The sequence below is a fragment of the Vulpes vulpes genome, chromosome 7 (genome assembly GCF_048418805.1).
Source record: "Vulpes vulpes isolate BD-2025 chromosome 7, VulVul3, whole genome shotgun sequence".
Classification (NCBI taxonomy): Eukaryota; Metazoa; Chordata; class Mammalia; order Carnivora; family Canidae; genus Vulpes; species Vulpes vulpes.
The window spans coordinates 103,947,646-103,972,223 of NC_132786.1; the positions used below are offsets into that span (position 1 = coordinate 103,947,646).

At 40.4% G+C, this 24,578-nt stretch overlaps 2 long non-coding RNA genes across 2 annotated transcripts in view; one reads left to right on the forward strand and one right to left on the reverse strand.

Annotated features, from left to right (window-relative positions):
* Positions 1-24,578, forward strand: part of LOC140599735 (uncharacterized) — a 148,153-nt gene that overhangs the window by 36,223 nt on the left and 87,352 nt on the right. The window lies entirely within an intron of this gene.
* Positions 8,530-12,254, reverse strand: LOC140599578 (uncharacterized). The gene is made up of 2 exons (XR_012002389.1): positions 12,120-12,254; positions 8,530-8,666 (listed from the first exon to the last, which is right to left on the reverse strand). It is a non-coding gene; the product is annotated as an uncharacterized lncRNA (long non-coding RNA).

Below are 24,578 nucleotides of genomic sequence, written 5' to 3' on the forward strand. Positions count from 1 at the left end.
CGTAACTTTGTTTCAGTGGCTGATATTAAGAAAAATTGTTGCTTGCAATATGATGCACAAGGCTGTCAAGATCACACATACATGGCCTTTGGTGTGAAAATTATTTCGTTTTTATGGCATCAATTCAGCAGTGTAAAGTTCATAAGTTTGTATTAGGAATATGAGGGCCACATTACATCACAAGAAGAAAGCAAAACCCTGTTACTGAGAAAATTTAGGTCCATCTTCTGAAATCGATGTCTAGGTCCAGCTCATGAGTCAATGGGAATTTTTTAGAAATCAGTGTCAGATATAGCTCATGTTTTGAAAAGGTGAGAACTTCAAAGAGGATTGATTCAATATTTCTGCTAAAGGTGATTGCCCAAGCCTCTAAAATGACAGAGACCCCTAATTGCATCCATGTAGAAAAGCTGAATGCTCTTTTGAGAAAATCCTCTTGGACGAGACTGGATAAACTGTGAGGTCCAAGATGGAGAGGCTTATCTCAGGGAGAGAGCTAGGTTATTACTTAGAAGAAAAAAATAAAAAAGAATGATAGTAGCATCATCAACCTAATACAATAAGTACTACTTTGAGGAGAAGTTTGAAAATAAACCAATAAAGACAAAACTGAAGCCAATCATTTCCTTATGAGAGAAAAACAAGTAGCACTAAATCCCAACACCAATATCAGGAAAGCCATTGGGGAGAAGGTTTCTGTGTGGATGTAGTTTTGGGGTTCAGTAAGAAATCAGGAGCAGCAAGCAGATAAGTGGTGACAATTTCTTGGCATTTTGCCTCTTGATCATGTGCTGGGAAATAGCTATTTCTTTAAAAGGATCCAGCTAGAGAAGAGCTACATCCAACTCTCCATGCTCCGCCTCTCAAAGCAGAGAATGGGGAATTTTTTGTTAGATGTCCTAGGTTTCTCTTCATTTTCTTCATTGTTGAGTTGAAGAAGCCGAGGGAGTGGAATGGCTAGTCTTTTCATGGTGTAGCTGCAATTAATAAGAGCTGAATTAAAAAAAAAAAATTCTAGATAGGAAACATACCATGCAATATTGGTTTCCGGAGTAGAATTCAGTGATTTATCAATTACAACACCCTGTGCTCATCACAAGTGCCCTCTTAATTTATTTTTTGTTAATATTTTATTTAAATTCAACTTGCCAACATATAACACCCAGTGTTCATCTCATCAAATGCCCTCCTAAGTGCCCTCTTTAATATCAATCACCTATCTACCCCATCTCCACCCATCTCCCTCCGTCAATCCTGTTGGTTTCTATTGTTTGGAGTCTATAAGAGCTGAATTTTGAAATATACAATGAGAAATGGTGGAATCTGCAAAGAAATTGCCCTGGTGGGGAGGGGAACCTCTCCAGTGCATCAGGCATTCTGGTCCCCAAAGCAAGATGAATCCAGAGTTGGTTTGGTTTGTTATTCTCTTTCACTTCAGAGCCAAACAACCAAGAGAGAGCTAGACATCTCACCCTCCCATCACAATCAGCTCCTTGTCTTTCTCTTCAAGGACATAAAGCACAGCATGTGCAGATTGGACTGGGTGTGCGTTTTTTTTGACCTTCCCAGTTGAGTCCTCCTGGGGCACATGGCACATCTTTCCACCTCATCTCCCTTCTCCCCAGAGTGGGAAAGATGAAAGGGACAGTGAAGACAGACTTGAAGCCTTTGTCAGCTTGGGGCCTTGTCTACTGCTTGATGGGGGCCAGCCTACTTGTTACTTGGAATTTGTCTCCAAAGTGCTGCGGGACAACGTGTCTCATAAAGACAAGGTTCAGCTCTGGAGGCAAAAGCTGAAATTGAATAGCTGCCTTACAGTACACACACGGAGTCCAGGAGTGCCATGGCTAGCAACTGCAACAGGTAGGCTTCATTTTGATAAGAGGATCCTGAAAGCAATATAGGAATCAGGAATCTTTCTAATACTCTCAAGATGATTTCTATACGTATCTGCAGCATGTCCCCACATTCTCCTTTGAGGAATCAAAGTGTTCCAAAGTTTCACATTGTCAGGCTCCTTTTATATCAACTTGAAAAAGATTAAAAGATACCTGTCTGCACCAGGAAACCTGAAGTCAGTGCTATTTTTATTGTGGAAACCATGAAATTTATCCCATAGGGACACTAAGTGCAGAAGGATCTAAGAAACTTCTATTAACCCACTTTCCTTCTTCCTAACAAGAGACCCCTGAGTATAAACAAAATATCATGAATGTGGTAGAAAATGCAATTGAAATAGCAAAAGACTTCACTGTAAGAAAACAGACCTCTTTGGTTTAATGACTGGGCAGGAGTTTTCAAGGCAGCCTCTTTTGGATAAAGACCAGACCCTTGCTTCTTGCGTCTATTCTGTGGCATCCCATTTTTAAAAAACAGAAGCACTTTTGTTTCTTGGCAGGTAGGAAAACATAGTGTATAGCTGTTATTGTTTTCATTTATGCTGCATTCCATTAATCCAACTGTTTTTTTTTTCTGGAAATATTAGCAGCCCAAACGCGAAAAGGCTATAAGGAATCTGTAACCAGAGAAAACAAGAACATTCAGATCTAGTGTCTTGTAATAGTTTTATGCAGAGTAAGGAGTGGAGAAGGATAAGCAAAGATGGAACAGAGTCTTTGATTCCAAAGAGGATATTGAGTACAACAGCCTCACTCTCCATTACATGGTCACCCATTAAACAGACTGAAGCTGACTATCCCTATTTCCCTTATAATGCCATCAAGAGAAAATTGTACGCTCACACCTCCACTTTTCCCTACATTTTCACCTTTACCTACCCTTCACCAACACTCACATGCTTATCTCTTAGACTAAAAGAATGGTGGTTCTACCAAACTGAGAAGCATATTGGAAATAAATTCATACAGCAGAGTATGAGATTGAGAACAAGCAACTGGCTAGGGGAAATGGACAGCGTAGACCCTCCATTCATTGTCACAGCTCTTTCTCTGTGTGTCAGAGGTACTTGGTCCTCTTGTCTGGGGTGTTTCTTTAAACTGCTGCCAAATTCAGCATGCCATTTCCACAGAGATTCTAACTCATTTGTATTTCAGACTCAGAAGGAAATGCTTACCTTCCTGGGCTACCAAGGGAAAGCTGAAAGAAAGGGGGTGGTGATATACATAGGGAGGGAACCAGAGAGCTGACTGGCCTGGTCCTTTGGGTTCTCTGCCTGCTTTCCTGTGCCATGTGCAATCACTGAAACCTGATTTTCATTTGATTGAGGCCTTTGATTTGATAAAGTCATTCACCCAGAAATGAGTTTCAACTCACAGTGCTGTTTGTGATGTCATCTTGTCAATGGGTATGCATGATCCTTAGAAGGCTTTGGGATGTAGCAGTTCTTGCTGGCATCATCTGTTCTTTGCAGAGGCATTTCTGTTACACTTTCATTTCTCAGGGAGAGCATGGCGAATATTAATAAGAAGGAGAGTAATAAGAAGGTAAAAGTAATTGCCCAATGGCCCTCAGAAATGGCAGGGTTCCATGGAAATAGGCATTCTCATCTCACATCCCAGCAGCCACAGCAAGTCTGGCACATGCCTGGAGACCACATGAGCTATATTTCCTCAAAAGGTAAAGATCCTTTGGGATGCAGGAGCAGGAGTCCCCAGGTAAAAATGTAATGTCAGGATTGATGGTAGCATGGCCCCTGCTGGGAATACCAATGAGACAGGTGCAGCATCTGTTCCCAGTCCACTGCCCATGTTCAGTTCACATTCTAGAATTAAGACATTTCCATTTCTCTCTGTATGTGTCACTTCCTAAGCCAAGAATAAGTATCTTATCTTGATTTCCAAAGTACACACTCACTCCATAGCAACAAGAGAGGTCTGGGCTGGAACTCACCTCCCACTCTGTCACCGGGCTAACCTTCATATCACAGGACACACCTCTCTGTTGGCACCGATTCACTAAGATGGGCTTGGCATCCCAGTCAGTTAGTCCACAAGGGTGAATGGTCCTTTCACCTCATACAAATAACAAGTTAAAATAATAAATAATAGAAGAGCACCAAGATGCCACATGTGCAAATTCCTATCCAGAGACTTCTGTCAAGGTCTGAGAACAGGTGTCGGGGAATTTCCTGAGGAACTTGGAGTCCTGGAGCCAGGTTGGATCAGCCTTGCTAGAGCAGAAAGGAAAGCCTTCCTTGCAGAGTGAATGGTGTATATTAATACATGAGATTGCTGGTGAGGTTGGTGAATGCAATGAGTGGGAATCAAGATTCACTTGAAAGTTAGCATGATCTAGTGATTCAAGAGTTTAAGAACACAGGCTGTGGCATCAAAACATATTCTGCATGCCACTATTAGAGCAGTACTTTAATCTTGGGCCAGTTACTTAACTTCTCCAAGATCTATTTTCTTCAACTGTAAAATATGGTTACTAAGCATACTACCTCATGGGGTCAGAGAGCATATTACCTATGAATGTGAAATTTTCAGGTAGTGCCTGGCACAGGGAAGTTCTAAGTGAATGTTAGCTGTTAATATCAGGACTTAGTATTTTCCAGTGTCTATCTGGCCTGAGGGTGTTTTCCAGTGGATGGAAGCCAGCCCACCCCATGAAGCCTGTGACTTTACGAGTTCCTGGAGGACCTGGCTAGGTAGGAGGAAACTAGAATACTGTGTGAAGCTAAATGTTGGGGGCTTCTCGATAGCAGTCCTGTGTAATGTGTGAAAAGAGAGTCAATTTCTAAGCAAGGGTTCAACAACAAACTTACAGGGATCTGCTAAGTTCTCAGAAATTAAATTATTTGTAAAGTTTTAAAAGTTGGTTGATTCCATATAAGAGCTTTTTTGGAGGGAAGGAATTAAACTGATAAGGCAAGATTATTCACTTTTGTTGTAGGCTTCTTGCAAAAAAAAAAAAAAGAAAGTTGGGACGCTTGGGTGGCTCAGCAGTTGAGCATCTGCCTTCGGCCCAGGGCATGATCCCAGAATCTCAGGATTGAGTCCCACATCGGGATCCTTGCATGGAGCCTGCTTCTCCCTCTGCCTATGTCTCTGCCTCTCTCTCCCTCTGTATCTCATGACTAAATACATTTTAAAAATTAAAAATAAAAAATAAAATAAATAAGCAAAAAAAATACCAAAAAGAAAGTGCATGACCATATTGCATTCATAATTTGAAAAGCTTTAATATGTAAATATCTTAGAGCTAATGAGGAATTTGGCTTATACATGGCTTCTGAATGATGCTGAATTATCTCACACTCTGTTCTTTTGGGTTTATATTGATACAACTTTATTGTTTAATTTTGTTAAGAACTTCTAATTTATACATATATGTATTTGTTTTCTTGTATATGTCTGGAATAGTCCTGAAAGGATACACAAGAAACCATTAACAGTTGTAACTTCTGGCAAGAGACACAGGGAGCTTGGGGCAGAAGGGAGGTTTTTTCTTCTTATACAACTTTGTACTATTTTCATTTTTTTTCTATGCGTGAGATTTAGTTTTCCAGTAAAAGAGAATTTATAGAAAGAACTGCATGAGAGACCAGATCACAGGAAAGCAGGAAGGACTGTTGGAATCATGAGGCCCAAATCCTGCTACTCCTTGTTGCTTATGGGTTACAGATGTTGGAACCTATGCTTAGAAATGGAGAGACTTCAGCCCTCTTTATTTCCAGGCTCAGGTAGCCTCTGGGTCAGCAGATGTCAACTGCCTTTGGAAACATGAGCCAACAGGTGTGCAAAACACAGAAGCCATGGTGGGAAGGCCCCTGCCCCAGCACATGGGGCTTGTTCCTTTAGCATTTAAGATTCTCTCTGGTCCTACCATTTGCCAGTCAAGCTGTCAGGTCAGAGAAATGTGGATGAGAGATATGTCACTGCCCCCATGGCTGCTGAGGAAACTCCAAGTTACACAAGGTTTGTTGGGAATGTGGACTTGCTTAACCTTAGGCAAGATGGCTGGGGCGGGGATTCAAGCTGAATCTGCATCCTAAGAACATAGAGTCTTCCTTCTCTCAAGCATGCTACAGAGGTAGGGCCAAGGATGTGGAAGCAGTTTGTAAGCCAAGATCACCACACAAATGCAAGGGCTTGCTCTTATTATAAAGGCTTGGGGGAAGGCAACGGGAGAGGATCTGGCCCCTATAAAGGATTTCCCCATGAACATCAAAGAATCAACAAGGGGGGTGGTGGGAGGAAGACAAAGGTAGAGCTTGGAATGTTGGCTCTTCCTCAAAGGCACTTCCTATGCATTCTCTTTGCTGAGAATCAAATCCAGAGACTCCAATGATAATGATTCTCATTTTTATTACCATTTTATTGTTTGGGGTTGGCTCAGCATATCTTCCCCTGCCCCCAAAGGCATTTGAGTGAAGATGAAAAGTGCCAAGTTAATATCTTGATAGAGCCAAGCCCTCTCTATAATCAAAGTCTTGGTGGACAGATGTGATGCCAGTTTGCTGTTGTAGCTCTGCCTCCATATGTCTTTGTAGCAAGGATAAAGGCATCCTGATCTTGTGGGGCCTGGCATTTCTTAGTGGAGGGACAGTGGAAAGAAATTTTTTAGTGTTTCTGTCCGCCTAATTCTGGCTGTGCTCAAAATATGTGAGGAGAAATTCCCAGAGCAGACAGGTAGTAGAGATTTTCACTAAACACTGGAATGAACAATACTGTGCCTGATAAGGTTCATTCCTTGGATACTGGCTGAGTGTTGGTAGAGAGAGTCATCTATGGCTGTGACACAAGTGTCACCACTTGATGACTGTAAACCCAAACCTGATGCTGCTTGACTAGAGGGAGGTACCATGAAAAATGGGAAAAGCAAATTAAGCAGAGAGCATTAAAAAGAAACTTACATGTTAAAAAATATAGGCACTTAATGATCAAGGACTTCCTATTTGGTGACTACTACTAATAATAATAATGGTAGGTTACCAACAATAATAGTTGCTACATTTTGCAGAACAAAGGGGAGTAGCCAACATTTACTGAATGAACAGAGACATCATTCTGTGACCTGTGGGTCATATGCGGCTCAACTGTCTGAGAATTTAGCAAAAATCTTCTATGTATTTGTAAGGCCTGCAAAACATCTGAGAAATTTGACCCAATTATGGAAAAAAAGTAAACTCACTTGCAGCAGATTGAGTGTTTTCTAGTATAGAGAGGAAAGAAAGTTTTCAGTAGAATTAGTGAAATTGAAGGAAAAGTTTGCCTACCATCTTCCACTTCTTCATTCATTAATACAATCACTGCTGTAAAGCTTGCAAGCCAGGATAATTCTATGTTAAGGTAGAGAATGTGATCCAGATTACTAATCTTCTCCCATTTGACCCTTAATCATGGCTAACTTATGGGATATTTGCCAGAAGTAGAAGCCAAGACAATACCACAAATTTTTTTAAAATTTTTATTTATTTATGATAGTCACACACACACACACACACACACACACACACACACACAGAGGCAGAGACACAGGCAGAGGGAGAAGCAGGCTGCATGCACTGGGAGCCCGACGTGGGATTCGATCCCGGGTCTCCAGGATCGCGCCCTGGGCCAAAGGCAGGCGCCAAACCTCTGCGCCAGCCAAGGATCCCCACAAATTTTTTTTTTAAACCTCTGTATGGTGAGATGGTAGAAATTCTTGAAAAGTTTTATTTATTTGATACTCCAGACCATGGAGTAATTAAAGGGTTCTGAGTAATTAATTTCAAGAATTAAAGGGTTCTGAGACAATTGACTTGTTTACCTCCAAATTCATAAGATTACTTTTTCTTGCTGAGATGGCACAGCCTCCAGTACTTTGACCTTGGAAGTGAAGGAAAATTAAAAGAAGTCTGAACACCTCACCTTCCTTTTATCTATCAGCCAAGTCAAATGAATGTTCGGAGAGAGCAGTTAACAACTGAGACCTAAATTCATTTCCTTACATTCTCAGCTAAGAATATCAAATAATTAGAAAGCTATTTTGTTGTTGCTCCTTATTTGCTTTTGTTAAACAAGTCACAGTTTCAGAAGAGATTCACAAATTTATGTGGCTTTGGGATTGTATTTAAATTTCTATGTCTCCTCTTGGAAACACCTCGGATTTGTCTGAATTATGAGAGTGGCAAAGTTTCAAGGAGTACGATTAAGCTAGGAATTCCCACAAAAAAGGACACAGTATTCTTGGAATTCCAGATATCAATCTATAAATGCCAGTACTACCACTCAGTGTTTGACCACATGTTCCATGTGTGGGCACTATTTGGGCTCTCTTAGCTCTGGGCAAGACTATTCTCTCATTGAGCTATGGATAGTTATGTAAATCTAGAATAAAAATTGAAATACTTTGTGCCTTGACATATGACCACGTTTTGGAGACTAGCTCCACCTATTAAATACTAAGTGTGGCACACGTTGTGGGTTGCCTATTACTGAGAAAGAGAGAGAGAGAGAGAGAGAGAAGAGGAAAGAGAATTGGATGAAGGAAAGAAGGAAGAAGAGGAAAGAAGGAAGGCATTTGGTTTTATGTTCTTGCCTTTATACTGTTTTATTTCACTTAGTTCTTTATCATATTCATATGTATTCACTTATTCAACCAGTATTTATTGAAGGTCTTCCAAATGAAGGCTTACATGGGTGTCATGGATGGGTAGCTGAAGAGTGGAACAGCAGAGAACAAAGATGAATCAAATATCTTGCCTTCAAAATGCTTGTTACCTAAAAAAAGGAGTTTATCAGTCAGCTTTTGATATGTTATGCTATTGTAACAAAAAATTCCCCAACCAATGGCTTACAAAGGCGGTTTATTATTCATGCTCATATCACCTACAGATCAGCTGGTGTTTGCTTCATTCTGGGACAGGCTGAAGGAGCAGCCTCTATCCAGAGTATGGCATTTACATGTCAGATGGAAAAGGAGAAAGAACAGAGAAGGAAAAAGGCACAGGATGGCCATTAAAGGCTATTTTCCCATCTCATTGGCCAGAGCAAGTCACATGGTAAAGTGTGATGGCAAATGTGAATGTACTTCCACATAGAGGCATTCACTGCAAGTCATACAACCACAGGCTGGAACGTCTGCTCCTCTGGCAGGGCGGGCAGCAAATAATTGGGAACAACAATGCTATCTACCATGGGGAGATAAATACAAACACACTCAATGCACATATAGGATACATACACTATAGACAAACATCATATGGTAGAGAGTGGTAGGACTTTCAAGTGTAGGGGCATTCCTCAGCTCTGCCACAGAGAAACAAGCTACTTGACTCTAGAGAAGGCTCTTAACTTCTCTGAGTCTTGGTTTTGTCACCTAAGAAATTAGGATAATAGTACTTAACTCATAACTTTGTGGGAAGGATTAAAAAATTCTATTCAAGTTAGATAGCAGAGACCTTGTGCAATAATTATCATTAAATTTTTTTTCTCCTCCTGCGTCTTCATATCCTCTTCTTTCACCTCATCGTTCTTGTTATTCCATTTCAGAACAACAGGGCATGCTTTGTGGATAAAGGCTTTGAATCTGAGGCTCAAAATATGGGTGTGTTTGAACAGACAACAGGGGGATTTACTCTACAATTCAGTTTTCCCATCTTTAACATGGGGATGATGATAGTAATTGCCTCTTATGGTTAGTAGGAGGGTTAAATGAGTTAATATAAACTGATGAGAATAGCACATGGCATATTGCACATATGGTAAGTGTTTTTTAGCTACAAATACACATATGAAGGGGGGCTGAGAGTGTTCAGGCTGACAAGACAAAAGAGCAAAAACCAGGGCAGAGGAAAGCTTGAGGGACTCACAGGGAACAGGGTCTAGATATACTTGCTTGCGGCCAAGTATTGGTATGAAGTCAGGGGTGATAGAAGATGAGGCTGAGGAGGCACACGGGTACCTGAGCATTTGGACTTCATTCCATTGGTAGTAGGGACATAGTTTGGGCTGTTTCAGGACAATCACTAGTGTCAGTGTGTAAGACAGGTAGAAGTAGCATAGACAGGCACCTGGAAGGACTGGAAGGAAAACGTCGGCAATCCTGGTGATGTTCAAAGACAGCTACCCTAGGGCAGAGATAGAAAGCGCAGAGAGGAAGGGCTGCAGCGTGAGGGAGCATGGCAGTGAGGCCAGCAGGCCTGGGACCAGACTGGGTTGGTTGGGCCTGGGTGGGCGAGCAGAATGGCATGGGGGTTGGGGAATGGAAGTGACAAAAATAAGGCTGATATTTCAAGTCCTGTTGAATAAAAAAGAGTTATTTTGTAGACAGGAACTAAAGACAATGAATCTAGTTTGCAATATTATATTACTTGAAAGTAGATCCTTGAAGGATTCTTTGGGGTTAATAAACATCCCTTAACAAGCAACTTGGAAGTGAGTGTTAAGATGCGGCCTGTCATTTACTGCTGATGTGAATATTGTCACTCAGATTTCCTTCCAAGCTCGAAACAGGATCAGCTGTACTGAAGACTTTAGCCAGGAGGCTGAGAAAGGAGCTAGGTAGTAGGACAGGGAAAGGAGGTGTGTGTGTGTGTGTGTGTGTGTGTGTGTGTGTGTGTGTGTTTGTGGAGGGGAGGGGGGATGCTTGGAAGTGGGACACTGGGGAGAACAGAGCAAGGCCAAGGATAAAGACACAAAAGGGGAAGAGGGACTATGCCATCTTCCTGAAATATCAGCCTTTTATGTTTCCAAATGAGATGCAGATTCTACAAAACAATGGATAATATGGCAAGAATTTTTGATAAAAAGAATCCATATTCCTAATCATAGAAAAAAATATTAGGGCATATAATTTAATTTTCGCAGTGGTAAAATTATAGATTAAAATTTTGTTTCCCTTCATTTCCTGAGTTTTTCTGCCTTGAGCATGTATTAGTTTTATAGTATAAACATTAAATAATAAATTCTATGAACAGGGGGAAAGAAACTATCCCTGCCATAAAGAACTTGAAATCTGCCCCCCGCCCCGCTTCCACAATTTATGCTATTGTTTTGTGACACTTGAAACATATATTCTAATAAAAACAGATGTGCAAACAATCTTTTGGCAAGCAACAGATTCAAAGATTGGGGACTGCCTGTAGCTGATTACATTGCCAGTGTGTCAGAACTAGGGTTTTAAGTTCAAAATGCTTGCTAACAGAAATCATTACAATACACAGGCTAGGTTGGAGGGAAATACCAGCCTAAAATTTGGATACATTTAAAAGAAAATGTTTCAATGTGTTTATATTCAAACTCAGCCTCAAAGAGGTAACCTTTCAACTTAAGAGTCATTTTGGACAACTGTTCTTGAAATTGTCTTGTATATAAAACCCAATTGGTCGTGACTATTGAAAAATACATTACTTTTTTCTTGTAGCCAGAATATGCAGCAAATGAGAGCTCTCTAACTGATTTGGCAAAAAATTAATCTTCAGACTGTTTTAATATGGGAACTGAACTGTTTTGATTTTCCTCCCGTCTTTGATTCCAGAGAAAGGTAGACTGCAGATATTTCCTTCAAAGAGGGTTTGGAGATTAAGCCCTCCCTGCTTCTAGAAAAGAAGCTTTTGGTGTTTGTTTGCTGAAGAGTCAAGGGAATTGGGGTGTATAGGACACAGTGGAAGGCCTTGTAAATATGGTGGGTAGATAGGGGTTTCTCCTCAGTCAGAAAAATATTCCCTAGGGTCACAGAAAGATGTCAGTGGGTCTGGTGCAGTGAGGAAGAGGGCCCTTCTCTCTGGCAGTGTTGTGGGGAGGTGGCAGGTCTCCAGAAGGAGTGGTTTGGGAAACAGGATCATAGGTCTAGGTGTTTCACAAGTATGGCTCTGAAGGGACCAAGCCAAAGGAGCCAGTGGTCTTCCTAGGGACAACCAGAATGGCCTTATTATAACCATCTCCTACTTTCCCCCTTGCCTCCAAGCCTTGACCCTGCTTATGACAATAGAAGCTAAAAATAGCCCTGATTTGGAAAGAAAGCCCCATCTTCAATATTTCCTAGCAGGATAAAGACTGGGCATTGAAATTAGGTAACATCATAGTTAATATGATATTTCTTGCACATCTAACTTTGAGGACTGAGGGTGAGAAAAACCAGGACACTGTTGAATAAAGGAATGTCCAATGATTTCCTCTTTGGAATGTGCACAAGGGATTATAAAGCTATAAAAGAACACAAGTGTGACGTACCTGCTGAGACCCCATTCTGGACTTTCTCGGCTGCCAGGAGGGTTGGCTACTGAAGACACAACCGTGATCATTTCTGGGCATTGCCTTCTGCCAGAGGAAGCTGTGTTGCCCTCTTCACAGGGGCAGCCAGGGTCTAACAACTGACTGATGCAAGGATACAAAGACCCAGCCCTTAGCCTTGGAACTGTGACAACTCTGCAAGGCCATCTCAGTTCCAAAGATCCCAGTGGGATCAGTCAGCCAAGGCCTTCTGTTGCAAGTGCTTTCATTTCAACCTCTCCCTCAGCCCCATCCTGCTACCTGATATATGGTCTTCTTAAGTCTGCTCCCCAGTGAATTTCCTGCATGCAAATCTCTGCCTCAGAGTCTGAAGGCGTCTCTAGGAAACCTGACGTAGGACAATAAACTACCCTAAACCTTTCCCATCCAATAACCCTGACCAACGATAGACATCTTTTGCATCATTTTTTGGTAATTATTTAAGGAAGTCGATTTTGGTATGACTTTCTTTTTAGTGAGAGGGATTCTTAGATTGTCTTAATAATGAAGAATGAGGACAAAAGTAAAAACATTTAAAAAAAAGGTAAAAACTGTGAGGTCATCCCAGAACATTCTTTTCTTAGGGACACAAGCCAGAATTGCATTCTAGATGCTCATTTTTAATAAGCCAATGGCCAAACAAATGCCAAACACCAAAGAAATGTACTATACAAGTGAATTAATAAAATGTTGACATAATATTTTTAAATCTTCCAATAGATCAAAAGGGATCATGTTTTCATCAGATGTTCTTTGAGGTCACTATGGAATTCTCTCCCGTTACTCCAGGCCTATGTGAGGCTAGTCACATAGCTTCTACTGAACCCAGTAGGGGGAAAAGCAGGAAACTACAAAAAGAGAGGAGGTAGTAAGCAATTACTTATTTGCGATTCTGTATGGTACTAATTCAGTTCTTAATTTCCCCCAGTTTTTAAGTGATGAGTGTGGATTGACAGATTTCTAAATTCAGGAATAAAATCTTTGAAGTGTAAGAAGTAGACATTTGATTGAAATTTCCCAAATTTTAATTCTTACTTCCTGTAACCCTTCCCATTTCTCCTTGAGGAAGTAAGCCAGGAATGTATAGCCTACTTGAAATAAACATGAAAATATTCATTTTTATTATAGTCAACCTTGTTTGGACATGTGCAATTTCCAAAGGTAAATGCCAACAAAAATTCATTTTCAAGGGCTTGACCTAACCACCAGTCTAAAGAAGGAAGAACAAGTTGGTCCAGTTTTCATTCTATGGTTCACCTTTTTTAAGTATTTCCTTACTTAGAGTAACTGACTCTATAGCCTGAGACCATACTTCCTATTCTATCAGCAACTATATTCACCCCCTATAAATGATGAAGGAAATACCATTTTACCATCACTAGCTGATTTACATCCAATATTCCCAATCACTCTTTCCTTATTCCACATTATATTGTTGCAATTATTTCTCTTTTCCCTCTATGCCTCATGGTCAGCCATTCATAGGAAAACAGTGATCTGTGAAATGGGGTGGAATGTTGTAGAACTGAAGAATCAGGAGTCCTAGGTTCTGATACCAATTTGTTTTGCATCACTTCACTTGCTCTCAGCTTTGTTTTCTTATCTGTAAAGCAAAAGTATGACATTGCTCTCTTTCCTGGCACTGACATTTATGGGTTTAATATACTTTGGAAAAGAACCATTCTATGGCTTATATGTAGCTAAATTCTCAAGAACATATAATGCGGAGAGGGTGATTTTTTTTAGACCTACATGATAATGATGATTATGTTGGGAGGTCCCCAGACTACCCGCCCCTCCCCCCCCAGGTTCCATGATTCACTTGGAAGATTCACAAGACTCAGCATGTAGTTATATTCACAGATACGATTTATTACAGTTAAAAGAAAGGAAGGAAAAAGGCACATGCGTAATGTCCAGAGAAATTTGGCAGAAGCTTCCAAGGTTCTCTTGCAGGGGAATCATGTGGGATGCACTTAATTCCCCCAGCAACGAATTATGACAACTAATGTAAAATGCTGTCAATCTGGGAAGACTCTGTTAGAGAGTCAATACCCAGGGATTTTACTGGGCTTGGTCAATAGGCAGCCTCTGCCTGGCCTATACCCAAATTCTACCCTCCAAAAGGGAAAGCAGGTATTTAACATAAACTGTAAGGTTTGTTCAAATAGTTTAAACGTCATAAGCCACTTATTTAATGGTGGTGGGAACTGCTATGGACTTGAATACTTCCCTCCCAAATTTATATGTTGAAATCTAACATCCAGTGTGATGGCATTTGGAGGAGGGTACTTTGGGAAGCACTTAGATGATGAGGGTGGAACCCTCATGAATGGGATTAGTCCCCTTATGAATGTGGCCCAAGAAAGCTCCCTTGCCCCTTTGGCCATGTGACTGTACAATGAAAAGATGGCCATGCAGGAAGCAGTTTCTCACCAGACACCCAGTGATCCTGGACTTCCAGCCTCCAGAACTGTGAGAAGTAAATATCTGTCTATAGGCCACTCAGTCTCTGGCCTTTTATTACAGTATTTAAAATACACAAGGACCCTCCTGGAATCTAAGTTCCCAAGGGCCAACCCTGCAAGCAGGTTTATCACAAGGATAGCAACGAAACCTGCTGTATTGACTCTTCTCTCTCCACAGTTACATAGTATGTTGGTTTCTGAAATCACTCTTGGAAAAAGACACTTGTATATCCTGAGTTAAGTAAAAACCAGTATTAAGTAAAATAATGTTTCCAAATAAGGGTTTTTTTTTTCCATTGGAATACTGACATGTTTATTTTTTTTAAAAACTTGGAAAATTAAAAAAAGATGAAGAAAGAAAACATTACCTATATAGTAGCAATTCCTAAACATAATTAGATAATTATCTTCCAAATATTTTGGACATGATTATCATAATGCTTATTTAAATTATGGTCTGCTCTTTTCATTATCTTATAATAGAGAGAAATTTTCATGTTATTTCAGAGCATTTCCAGACATCAATCTGGAATGACTGTATTCCATTGTATCATAATTTACATAATCAATACCCTTTTTGCCATTTGTCTATATCATAAGTAACTCTGTGGTGAATTTCTTTGTGTGCAAGACCATTTCTGTATTTAGAATTATTCCTTAGGATGCATTCTCAGAACTGGATTTATTAAGTCAAAGGTAATGAATTTTTAAAAGACTTGCTATCTCTGGCCAAATGACTCTCTGGGAGTTGTAACATTTGGGCATCTGCTAATGAAGTATTTCTCTCAAATGAAATGATGCTTTCATGTGTTTTTCTCCCAGTGCATATCTGTGGTATTTTTTCCTTTTCACTTTTTCTCCCCGTTGACCTCCTATATTATCTAATTATCTTACCACTGGGGAACTTCTTAGGGCAAAGGCACAGCATTCATAAATGTCCTCTTTTTAAAAATGCATTAAAAGGGATTGCCTGGAATCCCCGTCATGCATTATCATAGACTAATTCATTTGTTTTCTGAGCAGATAGAAAAAAACTTCCCCAGGTTTTCCTGGGAGGCAGAGAGGAGGTAAGAGAGGAGAAGGGGAAAGTCTGGAGTCCTGGGAGATCATCCATAGGGTGGTTGGATGGTGTACAAGATGGTACAGTAGGCCCTGGGCCAATGAGAGAGTAAAAGTTGGATTCTGAAATACAAAATTTGAAAATCTATCCAGAGATCCAGCATAACCTTTATGATGTCTTGCTCAAGAATGGATCTGACCAGGGAGGTGGTGCAGTTCATAGAAAGTGGGCTTGGAGTTGGACAGTTGAAACTGGAGCTCTTGCGCCATTGCCTGCCAAATGTGAGCCCTCAGCATGGTATTTCATCGTTGGCCCTCGGTGTCCTTGCTGGTACAAGAGACTGTAGAACACACCCAGCCTACCTGATAAGGCTACTGGCCTGGTTCAAATTTGGTAATTAATGTTGAGGAAATTACTGTGCAGAGTGCCTGGTGCATGGAGGTGTATTGAATCGATGATTATTGAAACCGAGGGGGAATGATGGGTGAGAAAGTCCTTTCTGAGCTTGCAGGGTGGTGAAAAAGCATAAGACTCTTCACCCCTTCCTCAGCTTGGTTGTAAGCATCAGGCAATAGTAACCATTGAAAATGGTGGTTTTTAAGTTATAGCAAATGCCATACTGTTTTCTGTTGCTAGGAGCCAAACCAAGAATTCTTCTGCTGGCAATAATCTAGTTTCATTGTGGTCAGAATATTTTCAGTTGGGAGAAAATCCTGCAGCACCTTACTATTTGCAATGTTGTTGTTGTTTATCAAAATCACATATACTCAAATGAACAAAACTCCTGATAAATTAACAATAATTAAGTTCATTAAGATAGTGTGTTTGTTCCCTGGTAGTGTACATATGTGTGTGTTTCAGCTTTCCCACAATTGCAAAAGTTACAAAATTTAGGAAACACAGAAAAGTGTAAAGCATCAAAACTCCATCTCCCAAAGGCAACCACCATGAATAATTACCATTACTCCCTTCCAGAATTTTTTAAAAAATATTTTTATTTATTTATTCATGAGACACAGAGAGAGAGAGAGAGAGAGAGAGAGAGAGAGAGAGGCAGAGACACAGGCAGAGGCAGAGAGAGAAGCAGGTTCCATACAGGGAGCCTGATGTGGGACTCAATTCCAGGACTCCAGGATCACGCCCTGAGCTGAAGGCAGACGCTCAGCCGCTGAGTTACCCAGGCATCCCCCTTCCAGCATCTTTTAAATTCAGTTTTGAAATCATCAGTTTGTTCTCTAGGCAACATAGTAAAATAGAAATAGTGTTTTATTTTGGATTCATGCAGAGCTTGTTAAAATCTGGCCTCTGCCACCTGCTACCTATGCCATCTTAGGAAAGTCACTTAGTTTCTCTGAGGCTCATTCTCCTCATCCATAAAATGGAGATAGTGATACTTGCTTTCCAAGTCAGGATTCATCAAAAATGTGTATAAAGAATTAAAATGCACAATGTACATAGATCAATTCCTAAAACCTGTAGCACACACAAAGCTATAGACCATACTCAGAAAAATAAGCTATAGTTCAAATTATTTGTAAGTAATGTAGCAAATAATTTTTATATGTAATAGATACCCATGCTTATATATATCAGCTAACAAATGTGCACAGAGGGATGCTTTCTAAGCAATGATAATTCTATCATAAGTATTCAATAAAACAGTAAGGTCTGGCAGGGCTATCTCCATGCTGAACTGCTGGAGGTCAGAGGCTCAGCTGTCTGCATGTAAGAAGGAGGTGGTGTGACTATGAAAGACATCACCTCGGCAGTACTCAGGGCATATTGGAAACATAAATTTTACTTGTAAATTTATTCCCTGCTTCCTTCCAAGAGAATTAAACGATATGGACTCTTCAATACAATTTAAAACAAGATACGGAGGGATAAAATCAAATGGAAGCATTCCTCTGACTTTACAGCATTTATTGAGCACCTACTATGTGCTAGGATAACTCTCTGGGTACTAGAGGAACAGGTAAATGAGACTGCTCTCTCCTCAGGGAGCTCCCAGGTTAGGAAATGTTTTCTCAATGTGTAACCTGAACATGTCTTGTAGAGAATCAGCTAGAGTGCTTCTGAAAAATAAAAAAAAAGGAAGATTGTTCATCCCTTGTCTGGGAGCCCTTCCTCATCAGAATGCTGAGGGTCTCCACAATTCACCACCTCTCTGGTCAATGGCAAGCACCATGGGGAGACAGACTTAGCTACAGCTCGTTCTGAAGTGATGTTCCAGTGTAATTATGGCTTCAGCCGTACATTACGGGGGTGTTAAGAATGCAGACTTTGGAAACCAATAGACCTGGACTGTTTTGCTGACTGGCTGGGAGTTTGGTGCAGCCTTCCAATCTCTGGGAGTCCCTATTCTATTAGTGGGTCTACCTGAGTGGTGTTGCGTTATGAGAGATGACATCCTATGAGAACATGCTTGTGCACAACCTCATTCATAGGACGTGCTGGAAAAGTGGTGGCCGTTGTCATCATCCACCATGAAGGCAAGTGCAGTCGCACCAAAATCTTATTCCTACTTTGCCACCAATTAGATCCTTAGATCCCAGAGCCACAACACAGACATTTCTGGGGCCAAGGTCATCTGAGGCTCTGGCCAAAACCCTGCCCCTGGAGCCTGGCCATTAACCTACAACCGCTAAGAGCTGAGTTCACAGAGACCTGGCTGGGAAGAAAGAGGTCTTGCTCTCTCTCCCCCCCTCCTTTGCCTCTTCCCCTCCCAGTTCTCTCTCCCATCCTGTTCATTGGAAATGATGCTCCGCACCCCCTCCCCAGGACACTACAGGCGCAGAAACCTGTTACCAGTTTTGTCAGATCCTGAAATGGCAGATGGATGCAGCCTGCAGCCTCTTCCTGCCTCCAGGATGTCTTCATCTGTCCTCCCAGGACCCCGGCAAAATGCTTTTGGCAAAAGCAGGCGAAAAGCATAAAAATTAAGTATAAGGTGCTGCATTCCTAGGGGCTTTTATGGGTTTGGATGTGTAATGAGGGTTTAACGGCAGTCAAGAGGCAGGTAATTAGGAGCCATCGCCTCTGATCACCCCTGTACACAGCCCCAGATAGCTCCTCAACACCTCCCGAAACCCTGTTTGCTTTCTGGGAGGCAGGAATCCCACAAGGTCTGCACATTGCCAGCTGTCCCGCTAACGAACTGCCAGCGTGCTCCTGAATGGGAGCGCTCCGCCTGGCCAGGCTCCCCAGCAGCCCTCGCTGTCTTCCCCAGCCTGATTGCCTTTATCTGGCTGGTGCAGGAGCCGCTCCTAATCACGCTGCTGCTGGCCTCCGAGGGTCAAACACGGGACCATCGCTACCCAAACAAACGAGGAGGATGTCACCTTTGGGGGAGACTGATAAGCAGTTGGCAGGCTGGCCACGGGGAAGAGAAGGCGCCAGCAGCCAGCAATCTGCAAAGGCCGTAAATATGTTACGCTCTCAGCGGGGAGACGGGCGATATAGGCACCAAGAGGCCTTTGTTTAATGAGCTGTCAGAAAGCAGGCATGAAATTATGTTTGAAAACATGTGCAAGCTGCAGAGACAGAGCGGGGGCCTATAAATGGCCCTCTTCCTTCGTGCTGGATGTTTAGAGCATCTTATCAGTCTGAGAACTGTCATAGGATGAAAGCTATCATTAGCAAACTAATGGTGTTTGAAAGCTACAAATTTTTCTCTCTCTTCTCCATTTTTGACTTAAATGGATTATAGAAAAAAAAAGTCTTAATGGTTTTTTTTTTCTTTCTTTCTTTCTTTCCTTGGGATTTTGGTAAACATGCAAATTGGAAGAGAACCAAAAACAAACCACACACACACACAAAGTATCTCTGGAAGAATGAACGAAACGGTTGTACTTGGAGTCTCTGCTCAGAACAACCAGCTTATATTCTTCCCAATTCTGTTGAGACTCTGTTCGGAGAACTCTAATGTACCTCCAGCCAGCATTTTATTTCAATCAGACTCGTAAAAGAAAGCATAAATATAAAATAAATGGCTCTCCTCTACTCTGAGTATTAGAATTAGTGGGTAGGTATAATATCACTTCCACCATATAAGCTATCAAATAGTAGAGGATAATTTTCCAAAGACTTGAAATTATTCTTGTGGGTCACATGGCCATGAAGTTTATTTCTATTAAGGGTGACACTTAAAGACTTTAAAAAATCTGCCAAGATTGAGAGGCATCACTGATTCAGAGCATATTTGGGGCCCAGTTCTTAAATTCTGAAATGATGTATGTGGCTTGGTTGCCATATATGGATCTTTTCCTCTCAATGCACAGCAGACCTGCATTTTCTGCCTGCAGTCAAACCAGGCAGCCAGAAATGACTTGCACAAAAACCCCTTTCCCCTTAAGATGTTAACCAAGGCCCCTTCAGGAGAGGTGGCCAAATTAGCAGGGACTAGTCTCCTGGGACCATATTGTCCACAGACTGGAGAGTAGCAAACTGTTGTCCTCTAGCTTTGAGAAGAAGAGGAAGGCAAGGTCTTGAGTTGGAAATCATAAAGCTAGATTGAAAAGGTCAAAAGGGAGTAAGGTTAGAGAAACAAACTAAAAAAAATAGAAAGAAAGAAAGAGAAACAGGGAGCAAAGCAATACTTTTTGAGGCACATTAAACAATAACTACCATTCACATGATAATTTGTCTTCCTGTTCCTTATGCCTATCCCCAACCTGACTTGCTGATGAGAGATCAAAGAGTAATGGACCTGAAGTTTAGGGCAAGTAAAAGGTGGCAAGGGACTCAGCTCCTGACGGCCCAGAGCCTCTACTCCTACCCACTCAGAATCATCCTTGAAAGATTCTCTAGTCCCTCTCTCTTGAGCATCCACAAAGACTCTGAGCACAGAGCCTGATGTGCACAACATACTCAATCTGAGGTCCCACGCAGGAGGGAGAGCTTCAGCCCAGAGGAGACGAGAAAATCAAGAAAAAAACAAAATTAGGAGGAGGACAGATATGTCCAGGATATGTTCTTTGTCCAGAATGGGGACTGTGAACAAAGGAAACCATCAACAAAATGAAAAGGAAGCCTATGGGATGGAAGAAGATATTTGCAAATGATGTATCCAATAAGGACTTAGTATCCAACATATGTAAAGAACTTCTATAACTGAAAACCAAAACCAAAACCAAAACCAAAATAATCTGATGAAAAATAAGCAGAGGACCTAAAGAGACATTTCTCCAAAGAAGATAACCAAAAGACACATTAAAGGTGCTCATCATCATTCATCATCAGGGAAATGCAAATAAAAACCAGGATATCTCCTCACCTCTGTCAGAATGGGTAGAATCAAAAAGACAAGATGAATGAGTGTTGGTGAGGACGTGGAGAAAAAGGAACACTCGTGTACTTTTGGTGGGAATGCAAACTGGTGTGGCCACTCTGGAAAAGAGTAAGCAGGTTCTTCAAAATGTTAAAAATAGAACTACCCTATGATCCAGCAATCCTACTTCTATTTACTCAAAGAAAATGAAAACATTAATTTGAAAAGATACATACACCCCTGTGTTTATTGCAGCATTATTAATAATAGCCAAACTGTGGAAGCAACCCCAAGTATCCATCCATAGATGAATGGCTAAAAAAGATGGGAGGTACACACACACACACACACACACACACACACTGGAATATCACTCAGCCATAAAAAGAATGAGATCTTGCCATTTGCCACAACATGGATGGATCTAGAGCTTATAATGCTAAGTGAAATAAGTCAGTCAGAGACAGATAAATACCATATGACTGCACTCATTTGTGAAATTTGAAAAACAAACAAATAAGGGAAAAAAGGACACAAACAGATTTTTAACTCTAGAGAACAAACTGATCGTTGCCTGAACGGAGGTGGGTGGGGAAATTGGTGAAATAGGTGAAGGGCATTAAGAAGACACTTATGGCAATGAGCGCGGAGTAGTGTATAGAATTTTTGAATCACTATATTATATACCTAAAACTAATGTATTAGTTACACTATAATTAAAAAGAATAATAATAAAAAATAGAAAATAAAAAAAATAAGATGACTAAGGAAAAAAAAGATCACTTATGAAGCTCTTCCCCAAACTTGAAAATAAAGGAGACAAAGAACTAAATATACATTTTTCTTTCCTCCTCCTCCTCCTCCTCCTCCTCCTCCTCCTTCTTTCTTCTTCTTCTTCTTCTTCTTCTTCTTCTTCTTCTTCTTCTTCTTCTTCTTCTTCTTCTCCTTCTTCTTCTCCTTCTTCTTCTTCTTTTTTGGAGGGCGGGGAGAGAGAGAGAGAGAATCTTAAGCAAGCTTCACATGGAGACTAAGTGGGGCTCAAACTCACAACGTTGAGATCATGACCTGAGCTGAAATCAAGAGTTGGACCCTTCACCAACTGAGACACTCAGGTGCTCTTGAATAAACATTTTTCCCAAAAAGACATACAAATGGCTACAGGTACATTAAAAGATACTCAATGTCACTAAATAGGGAAATGCTAATCAAAAGTACAATGAGATATCAGTTAACATTTGTTTGAATGGCTGTCATGAAAAAGACAAGAGATAACAGTTGGGACTGATATGGAGAAACCCTGTACACTGGGGGTGGGAATGTAAACTGGTATACAATATGGAAAACAATATGAAGGCATCTTGGGAAATTAAAAATAGAACTACCATATGATCCAGCAATCCCATTTCTAAGTATATATCCAAAGGAAATAAAAACAGGGTATTGATGAGATACCTGCACTCCCACATTCGTTGCAGCACTAATCACAATAGATAAAATATAAAAACAACCTAAGTGTCCCTCAGTGGGTGAATGGGTACAGAAAACTTGATACATATATATAGTAAAATTGTTTAGCCACAAGAAAGAAGGAAATCCTGCCATCTGACCTGCAACATGGTTAGATTTTGAGGGTGTAATGCTAAGTGAAATAAGCCAGACAAATACTGCATGGTTATTACCTATATGTGGCATCTATTGAAAAGTCAAACTCATAGAAGCAGAGTAGAAAAGTGGTTGCCAGGGCTAGGGGATGGGGGAAAGAGTGAAAGATTGATAAAAGGGTGCAATCTTTCAGCTATAAGACAAATAACTTCTGAGAAACTTGATGTAAAGCATGAGGACTATAGTTGATAACACTGTATTGCATAATTGAATGTTATCAGTTTCTTGAGTGTCTTTCCAAAGTTTTGTTTTGTTTTGTTTTTTAGTGCATATGTAAGCAAGAGTTTAGGACTTTCATGTATCCATCTTTTTTGACATTTAAATCTCTAATTGTCATTGGGAATTTATTCTGGTGTGAGAAACAAGATATAGATTGACCTTAATTATTTTTCTAGAATAAAATCCAGTTATTCAAACATTATTTATTATGTAATCTGTCTCCTAATGATTTCAAGTGCTACCTTAATCATAAGTTCCTATAGGTGCATACGTATCCTATATGTATGTATTTTAAATTTCTATGTGTATTTTAGACCATTTTGTTACATTAATTTTCTATTTGTATGTCAACACCATGCTCTTCTTTATTATTATCAATCTAGTTATTATAGCCTTATACTATGTTTTAATGTCTGATAGTGAGGTACTGTTTTTTTTTTCTCAGAAACATTTTCATAATTATTCTAGATATTATTGTTTGTTCATTTTTCACATAAACTATGGAATCAGGTTATCTTGTCAAAAACTATTCTAATACTTTTATTGTAATAGATTTATGAATCAACTTAAGAAAATTAATATATTAATGATATTGAGTCTCCTGTTGCCTTCCTACTAGTTGAAATCTTCTGTCTCACTCAGGATTATTTTAAAGTTTCATTCATAAGTATCTTCTAAAGTTTGTTTTTAGATACCTAAAAATTGAACCCTCTTTGCATTTCTAGAATAAATCCTACTTGATCATTGTGGTAGAGAATTTACAGATAGTCTTTTCATTATCTTAATTTTCAGAATATTTAATAACTTTAATTTGGCTTTCTACCTTCACCCAGATTACTTTTTTTTCCACCCAGATTACTTAAGAAAGAATTATTAGTATGCCAGGAGTAGGAACTTTTTTTTTTACTGTTAAATTCCAGTTTTATAGCATTGTGACTAGAGACTATTGTTTGCACCATTTTTTAAAAGGTTTTATTTATTTATTTTGAGAGAAAGATCAAGTGAGAGAGAGAACGAGTTGGGAGAGGGGCAGAGGGAGAAATAGGCTCCCCGCTGAACAGGGAGCCCAATGCGGGCTCGATCCTAGGACTGTGGGATCATGACTTGAACTGAAGGCAGATGATTAACCAACTGAGCCACCTGTATGCTCCAGTTTGCATTATTTCTTTCTTTTTTTAAAAAAAATTTTTTTAAATTTTTATTTACTTATGATAGTCACAGAGAGAGAGAGAGAGAGGCAGAGACACAGGCAGAGGGAGAAGCAGGCTCCATGCGCCGGGAGCCCAATGTGGGACTCGATCCAGGGTCTCCAGGATGGCGCCCTGGGCCAAAGGCAGGCGCCAAACCGCTGTGCCACCCAGGGATCCCCCAGTTTGCACTATTTCTAATTTTTGGAACTGATCAGCATTGCCTTCCCTTATAGATAACTATCTCACAAACTCATAGCCCCTTAAATTTCTTACACCTTTTCTTCTCTCTTCACTCTTAGCTGATGACCTTGCTTCCCATGTCACTGGAGCACAAAATGGAAATATTTGAAAAATAAGTTCCACCAACTGCCACAACAATATCTTCCTACCTACCAGGGTCTGGACTGTATACACTGTTGCCCCTCCCGTTCATTTCTAACTCAAAGACTTCATATTAGCAACTGTCTCGGCTTTTTCCTATATCAACAGTTTCCCCCCTCTCCTCCCACTTCCCACCAGTGCACAACCATACTGTTATCTCTTTCATCTTAA